The sequence below is a fragment of the Anas platyrhynchos genome, chromosome 3 (assembly GCF_047663525.1).
Source record: "Anas platyrhynchos isolate ZD024472 breed Pekin duck chromosome 3, IASCAAS_PekinDuck_T2T, whole genome shotgun sequence".
NCBI lineage: Eukaryota > Metazoa > Chordata > Aves > Anseriformes > Anatidae > Anas > Anas platyrhynchos.
The window spans coordinates 37801523-37810408 of NC_092589.1; positions in this window are offsets into that span (position 1 = coordinate 37801523).

Sequence of the window (8886 nt, forward strand, 5' to 3'; positions counted from 1 at the left end):
GTATGAGTGGGCCCCTGAATTGCAGAGAAACAATAGCCAGAACACACTTTATCTGGAGCAGGTGAGTTCACATACAGCCTTGCTCTGTGAATAGGAGGAGACCAGCCATCTGAACTAGAGAAACAGGCTGCCACTTCATAACCACCATCTCTGACAAACAGACAGCATAGCTTCAGGAAAAAGTGACACCAGGAAAAGAGCTTGATCCCAATGAAAGTACTGAGACAGATAAATACTGTTATCTACATGTATAACTCATGAGCCAAAGTATAACACAGAACACAGTGCAGTTTTTTTCTTCTGAACCATACCACCATAAAGCCTGTTTTTCAGTATGTAGAATACAATAAATGTTCTTCCCAGTTCAACATTTACTTGTATCAAGAAAAAAAGAAAAGTGAAAATAGAAGGACCAGAAACACCAGTATAATATTATCTATTAAGCTCAAGTTCACAATATTTCTGTAAACACTCTTTCTTGTGGGAAATCCATCTGAAATCCTCAGCTACCAGGATCTGCAATGCCAGCAATTTCTGCAAACACTTAATAGCACAAAATCATGCTTATATTCATTTTAGTGTAAAACGCGGTGTTTCTACAGAGAGCATTTAGAGTTTTCAAGTATAAACAGCAATTGCAGGAGGGACGGCCAGCAGGGAACATTTGTCTCTAATACTCCCATTGTACTGCAAGGCCCCACTCAGACCCTTATTTCTTCTGTTACGTTCTCAGATCAATGTGCTAATAGAAATATATATATTTTAGAATAAATAAATAAATCCTGTTAATTGCACTGATATTTTTATTAGGTCTTCACTTTCCCCTTGCCATAGCACAGCAATGGTCTGCTGTACCTCCACATTGGAGCACAGGAAGAGTCACAAGGACAGAGGCTAGGCAACACCAGCACATGAAGCATTACATCTATCCTGAAAAACAGCAATTCCATGGGAATGGCTACTGGGAAGTGGGCTTCAAGGAACAGACAGTAATCACTTTTGCATTCCCTCTCTGTTCATTCCCTCTGCTTTCAACATCCACCCACTGCTCTACAACACCCTGCAAGTGCTCATCTCACAGAAATCAAGGCAGCTGGTTCTTTGCCATCACTTCAGACCTGTCTGGACACTCTTATTTCTGTTCTCCACTAGAAGAGTGTACTACATCTTATACACTGCATCCCCAGCCTCATGAATACTGGAGATGGTTTCTCTCTGCTTATACTTAATGAACGATCCTCTGATTTTACTTGTTTAAATGCAATTTTAAAATTAATTGTTCCAGTAAGTAGTTAATTCCCCCTTCTGTAATGGCCTCATTATGTGACAGTAGTTTAAAAATTACTTGCTGTTCTTAAGGAATTTTTAATTTCCACTTATTAAAAGGCCAAATTATTTATTAAAATTAAGTGCCTGTAACTTTTAACCAGACAAATATTGGACTTAGTCATTTATTGCCCTGCTACAATATAGCAGTGTAATTGTGGAATTTGTAATATGTTTCTCACTCTTGAAAGTAATTATTACACCTGGAACAAATAGGGCGAAGAAATTTCTCTTACCCCATTCAGTTTGGCAGACTTCAAGGTAGATCTCTTAAATGTGAACATCTTCTATTTCATGCTGTTTGCTTTGAACAGGAATAACAATATCTTAGATTTACATAACAATTTTAATCTAAAGCAGTATAAAACCTCTTTAAAACAACACAGTGAAGATTATGACATAATGTTAGGAAAGAGGCAAGTAGATACATTAGGATATTTATGCACAAGCATACATTTGTAAATACATTGACATATTTACATCATGCAGTGCAATGAAAATAGACACCTATATTTATAAAGGTGGGTAAATGCTTTTAAAATAAATCTATACAAAGTAAAACAAGTAACATCTCTTTCTGTGCATGCAGTTTATGCACGGGTGTGGATGTCCCCCATGTGGATGACTTGCAGTGGAGTTTAAAGGAATTAATAAAAGCCTACAGGAAAGAATTATGAGATGGAATCATCCCTTAAGTTTAAGCTTGCACCTTGAGTGCTTTCCTTCTCATCCCTTATATCCTTCTCTCCCCTCATCCTTTCCTCTTGCTCTGCTCCGCAGTCTTCTACAGCACATTTTCTGCTCTTTGGCACATGGCCCTTCTAGCAGCCTTCCCTTGCAGCCCTACACCATGTTATGCAGCAATCTGCAAGTGAGCACCCAATAAGGTCTCCACTGGAGCCAGAGTCTCTGGAGCTGCATTAGAGTGTTCATACTGACATCAAAGCTGTCATTTCTCTCTGGTGTTGCCTCCACACAAAACAGGCATGCCCACTCATTCAGATTGCTCATGAATCTCTGTAAGTATAAAGGAGAAGGACTTTTTAAAAGTCCCACCAGAAGAGAAGCTGTTGGTCTCACGCGCCCTCTTTGCCTTCCCACATCCTGCAGGAATCCTCCTCCATCGTTCCTTTCAGATTCTTCATGTTTCTTCCCAGGTCTTCAGGACACCAGAAGGTTTTGCTTTCACCTTCCCACATTTCTTACTCCTCCTCAAGGAAGCCTTCAATCTTGCAAGTCTTTTAGACTGTGTTTGGCAGAAACTTGAAGACTTGCTGAAAATCAGAGATAATGAGCAGAAGTAGGAAGACTGACTGTGGAGAAAGAGAGAAGGCCTAGAGGCAAGCTCATTTATGCAAATCCTTTGCAAAATGTTCTCTCGCAGCTGGGCTAAAGTTGGCTGCATAAGATGTCACAGCCCTAGATAAAAACTAGATTTAGGTCCCAGCCTCAAAAAAAGAAAAAAAGCCAAGAATAGGGATTCCAAATAGATACTGATGGAATTTATCCTTTTCAGTTGCCAGTTGGTTTTTCTGAGACAAACTCACCATGTGTCACATGTCAAAACATCTGTGAGCAACAATATATGTAAGATGTTCTAGCAGGAAGCAGAAAATATATCTGCTATGTTTCAAAGTTATGTCTTCACTGTTTCTTTCTTTCACTTCAAATTAAAAGATTTTTATCATGTTTGTTTTGAAGTGAGTACAAACTTGCTTATTTTTTTTGTTTGTAAATGTTGTTCTCTAGGAATTGTAAAATCGATTAAATAAAATAAGGGCAAGCTAGACACACAACGGCAAGATAAGCCCAGACTTCATGAAGGTTAAAACACTGGTTCTAGCAACGGATCCAGATTGTTATGAACATACAAGCAAGTCCTGATATCCATGCTCTGTTAAATGAAAGCAGATGCATCACAAATGCAACAGTGAAGTCCAAAGAAGTCACCAATTCCATGCAAGGCTATGGTGTCAATCTTCACACCAGACCAGATTCATAGAACTCTGACTGTTCCTTGATACTAGAAAGGAGTCTTCCAAACAAAACAAGGGAAAATATTCTCATCTTATTCCAAAACTGCAGTTAGAGTACTTGATTCATGGTCAAACTGGAGAGGATTTTGCAGTGCTATCCCACAGGCATTTGTCCTGGCTTTGGTTTTATTGATGATCCTGGAACAAGGACACTTACAAAAATTGTGTAAAAGGTGAACTGAACAAGATTGCAAGCTCTTTGGAAGACAAAATGCATTGAAGAAGTGGACAGCCACTTTGAAATCTATAAGATGAAATTCAGTAGGCACAAGGCAGTAGTAAACCAAGCAAACAAGTGACTAAGTTGACTGCACAGAGGAGAATCAGTGACTACAGCAGGTCACAAAATGCATGTGATAACATAAATGGGATGTTATTGCAGAAAGGGAAGGTCTGATACTGGAATGTTACTCAGAATTGCTGTGCAAAGGAAACCAGTCATTACTTCAATTCACTTCATGCTGGTACTACAGCACAGATGATTATTGCCTGTTTTGAATGACGTTTTCAGAAAGAAAACTAAGATGAAAAGTAATAAGAAAGATACAATGATGAACAGACATTGCTTATGAGGAAAAGCTAAAGGAACTGAAATTGTTTAGGCTAAAAAGACTGAGGGGAAAAATATATTAACATTATTCTATTTTACTATTAATTGCTATAAAAAGCAGACCAATTGCTCTCTAGCCAGTGAAGATAAAAGATAGCATATAAATTATATTTGGTTTTAGAAAAAAAATCTTCCAGTGGGACACCAAAGGAAACCTAAACCATATAGAAGCCTGGGAAGACTTTCTAGGGAGAGCTGCAAGAGGCATTTCCATGGACCTTTATAAGAATAGGTTGAACAAATATGCAGTAGTGATGTTCTCAGTATATTTTGTGAGATAAAGAAGAGAAGGACATTTTAGTCTCCTGAGGTCTTCACTCATTTTGTATTTCCATGATTCAATGTTCACAGCTATCTGGAAGATTACTCTTAATCACAACCTGTCAGCTTGGGGGTACATTCAAAATTATTTACTGCTTTAAACAATATATACTGGTCACCTCCTGCAGTAAGTGGTCATATACATACTATGGTATTATCTCTGTTCCTTGATGATTCAACATTCTCAAATATTGTTCAGTCAGCTTCTGCTAGAAATGCATTTCCTGTGTGTTTGAAATTGTTTCTCAGAGCTGATCAAAATGGTAAATGTTATCTATGGATTAATTTACTTTTAAAATTCTGATGAATTTTAAGTATCTCCATAAGTTGTTTAAAAATTATCCTAGATTATCAAATTCTTATGTTTCAAAAATATCTGATGCATTTTTAATGAAAAATCAGCATGATTGTACTTGTTTGATTTAAATAAATTAAATCTATATTTAAATTTATTTTTAAATTTAATTAAAAAATAAATTTAAATTTAATTTAAATTAAAAGTTTAATTTCATTTAATTAACATTTAGGAGTATTTTAAATGGAAACAACTTTCAGCTCTACTTCTTGTAACCAGAGCATTTCTCCCATGCAAAAAAAATAAAAATTGCTACTGGCATAGCAAAAGCAGAATGTTACTTGCTCTAGATGCTTCCAATTCATTTCTTCCCCTATTAATCCAGTTTTCTTCATAGCAGAAACAACAACTGAAACAGTAGAAAGAAACAAACAAAACTGCCACTGCCTGGGGGAATTTAGGTTTTCCCTGCTTATACTTTTGAAATGGTATTTTCGTAAGCTGTATTGTTATGTCAAAGCCAACCCCAAGAGTGTCTTACTTTTAGCACACAGAAAAGTGCTCCTGCAAATGTGTATAGATTTGTAACAGCACAATACAATAGTCTATTATGATAGAAAAAGACACAGTTTTGCTGGTATAGCTAGATCAACTGCCGGATGAATGTTAGCAGAGCTAAATCTGCTTGGGATCTCACTTCTTCCCAGGACTAATCTACACAACAGTGCTAGCAGGAGCCTGAGGTGTTGATTTGGCTTCAGACATTCTGCAGTAGGCACCTGGCTCATGATCTGGAAGTATCTATCTATCTCAATAGCCTTAAAAGGAAGCTCAGTATGACTGAATTGGAGTCACACAGCAATCTTTTAGATACACAAACAAAATTGCACTCTTTTCACCAGTCTGAAATGGAACTAGAATTGCCGTCACTGTCTCAATATCAAACCTCACACAATGACTGTAAAATCAGAACAAAGCCTTGTGGACTCTTAGAAATATTACCAATGGAGTTGTTTCTTGATGAGGTGTGCAATCCTTGATATCGTTAGAGTGAAATAAGAACAGACAATTTCACTAAGATACCTGAAAAGTCATTTGCATTGTTAACACTGATCCTCCAAAAATAACAACAAAAATGGTTTCAAAGAAGATTCTGGCTCCCTTCCTTTAAAATGGAAAGGAGAGAGGTCCAAGGCCACAAAAGATACCTACAATGTACCCAATGACTGTGACGTCTGAGACTGCAGATCAGTCCTATCTAGTGCTGCAAGAGAGAACAGGATTGTCTACTTGAGTCTAAGCCTACCAAGGCATACTTGTAGAGGCTTCTCCCTTTCATGCAGCAACAAAAGAACATTGTACTTGCAAGAAAAGACCCATTGCATTCATTTTTACCACACAGTGCCTAAAACTATACTCAAATAAAACCACCTTAGGATTCTGACTGTTGGTGAAGACAGTGTCAAGAAACTTACCAGTCTTAATGAAGGCCCCTGATGCGAGTGTTGCACATGGCAGTTGAGCACAATAAGTTATTTAACATGAAACACTTGAGTGCACTGAGCATTGATTTATTCTAAAAGCAGTACAAAAGGGCAAGTCAAATACAGCCCTGGAGAGCGGGGGAAAGCTGCCACTTCACACCTTCACACCCTTCATTCCTCTGCACTGTAAATGTCTGTTCTATCAAGAGTCTGACCTGGCATGCCTGCCAGCTCATGTGCTTTGAGATCTCTGTCAGAAACACTTGATCCCAGAGATTTAAATCAAAAAGCCTGCCATGTTTTGTGACAGGTGAAATTGACTTATTTTGAAGCCTGGTCAATTTATCAAGTTGTTGGAATGGCAAGATTGTCACTTGTTATTATCAACGACATACAGTTCAGAGCAAAGCTGGCCATCAAGTTAACTGCAGGCAAATTCACTGGGATGCCAGCCTCAATACAAACAACATTCACCACCCTATTAATTGAGGTTTTTAAATGTAAGTGGCTTCTGGCTGAAAGCATAAAGAAAATCATAAAACTCAGGTAACTGAGGAAGAGAAGGAGAAAAATTTGACAAGCTTGTTTTATTCAGCAGTCCCTTTACTATGTCTTGTTTAGAAAACATTGGTCATGGCAGAGGACATCAGCACTAGATAAGGTTGTGTTCCCCTTGTGTTACTCCACCTATAAGTCTCTGCGATACCACAGATGTCAAGGAAGTTTCATGAGTGCAAGGCAGCGAAGGCCAAACAGCTCCATTGGTTTTGTTTTGATGCATTTAAAAGGCTTTATGGGGGTCTTTTTTACCCAAGTTAAATACATTGCCATAAATTTTTCATCTGTAAAATATGCAATTCAGTGGAAAATTAGATCTAAATATCTCCGGTATTTTGAAATGTAAGTTAGCCAAATATTTTGGTTGTCAAAGAGCACAGTAGCCTTATTTGTAATTCCCATCCCAGGATGGGACCAGGCACTAGTGACTAGCTGTGAGATGTAGGATTTCACACACACACACACACACACACACACACACACACACAGAGGGATCAATAGACAACAAAACATGCTTTCAAAAATGACATGACTGCTTCACTTTTCTCTGGCAGAGATAATCAATTACTAGTCTTAAAAAGATTTATGAAATTTACTTATGTAAGTTAAAGGGCTTTCAAATCTTCAGGAAGTTGAAGCATAGTTATTGCTGAAATAAATGCAGATATAAAAGAGCTGAGAAACAGCTTGTTAGAGAATATTTCCCAGGTAAAGAGGCAAAAAGGAACAACCTTCCCTCTCAAAGGATTCAAAATATTCAGTTCAAATAAGGTTTCATTGTAGAAAGCTTAAAATTCCTCACACTGATAGGACTGGATAACTTATCCTTCTTTTAATGTTAGAGATGGCATTGAAAATGATGAGGAAGTTCCCAAATCATACCAATAAGTTTCCAGAACAGTGGGAGAGAAGGACTACACCCAAGACAGGTGCAAAGCTGCAGTAAGTGACACGTCTAGCAACAACACCAGAACCTGAAGAGCAGGGAAACAGAACATGACATATGAAAAGGAGACATTTAAAATTTCGTTCTCTTGAAGTCATCTCTCAGAAAGCATAGCCATGCCAAATAAGGAGACATATATGGTCACAATATTTTCAAAGAAAAAAGGCACAACATATTTTTGTTCTGGATTTAAAATTAAATCAGAATTGCTCATTTTTCTTTTTCTCTCCTCCCTCCCTGCTTTCCTTTTTTTCAAATGAAACTTCATAGGAAATAAAACAATATGTTGCTGTTATGTATTTCTGTGTTTGTCTGGCTTAAAATATCTGAATTGCATTGGATACAAATCAGTGGGATCTTCCACCTCTAGTTCTTTTTAAGACTTCATTTTAAAAGCAAACTATTATGCATACAGGTCACTTTTTTTTTTTTTTTAATAATTCTCCCTCCCACATGCTGTTGTTACCTGTCACCCCCACCTCCTCTTGATGTTCTCCACTTTTATTTTTATTTATTTCTGTTTGACAACTACAGAAACTTGTAAAGGACATTACCATGCTGTTTGACTCTTATTAGAGGAGACGTTGCCAAGGTAAGAAGAAAAAAGTTGCACTTTCAAAGTCAAGAAATCAAGCTCTTTTCCTGCAAAAACAGTTTGATTGCCCCGTACTAATACTTCCACTCTTTCCTTGTCCAGCTAGCATACGAGCAAGAAAACAGCCTGGCGAAGAGGAATCAGGTTGAACCCAAATCAATAAATAATTGCTCATCAGCTAGAGTTGAAATTTATAGTTGACATTTTCATTAGTATCTTGTTTTCTTTCATGTACTGCTGCATGTCATTAATTACAAATGCCACATGGATTTGTTACCATGGGTTTCTCTCCAAGCCCCAGATGATTCTATAGGTACCCATCTTTAAAATAAATCCCTTTGACATCTGAGAAGATTTTTGGGATTCATCATAGTGTGCTATCACTCAGCCATGCTACAAAGGCCTGAGGCTCAGCCCTTTTTCCTTCTTTTTTCCCCTAGTTAAAACACCAAGCACTTGGGGTCCATCTGTCCTGTCATGGGAATATTTCAGATAATCCTTAGATAGCTTGTTGTGAAATCCTGCTCCCACTCTTCCAGCTCATCCCTGTGATGGGGGGAGGAAGATATCCAACTCTTCTGTTGGAGACTCTCACAGCATCATTGTTTCAGACTGACAGATTGCCATTTTTGGGTGCTAGCCAGACAGGAGAGCAGAATCTCTACCCTCTGGATATGTCTTTCCTCTAGCTGGAGCCTAAGATTAGCTACCCATT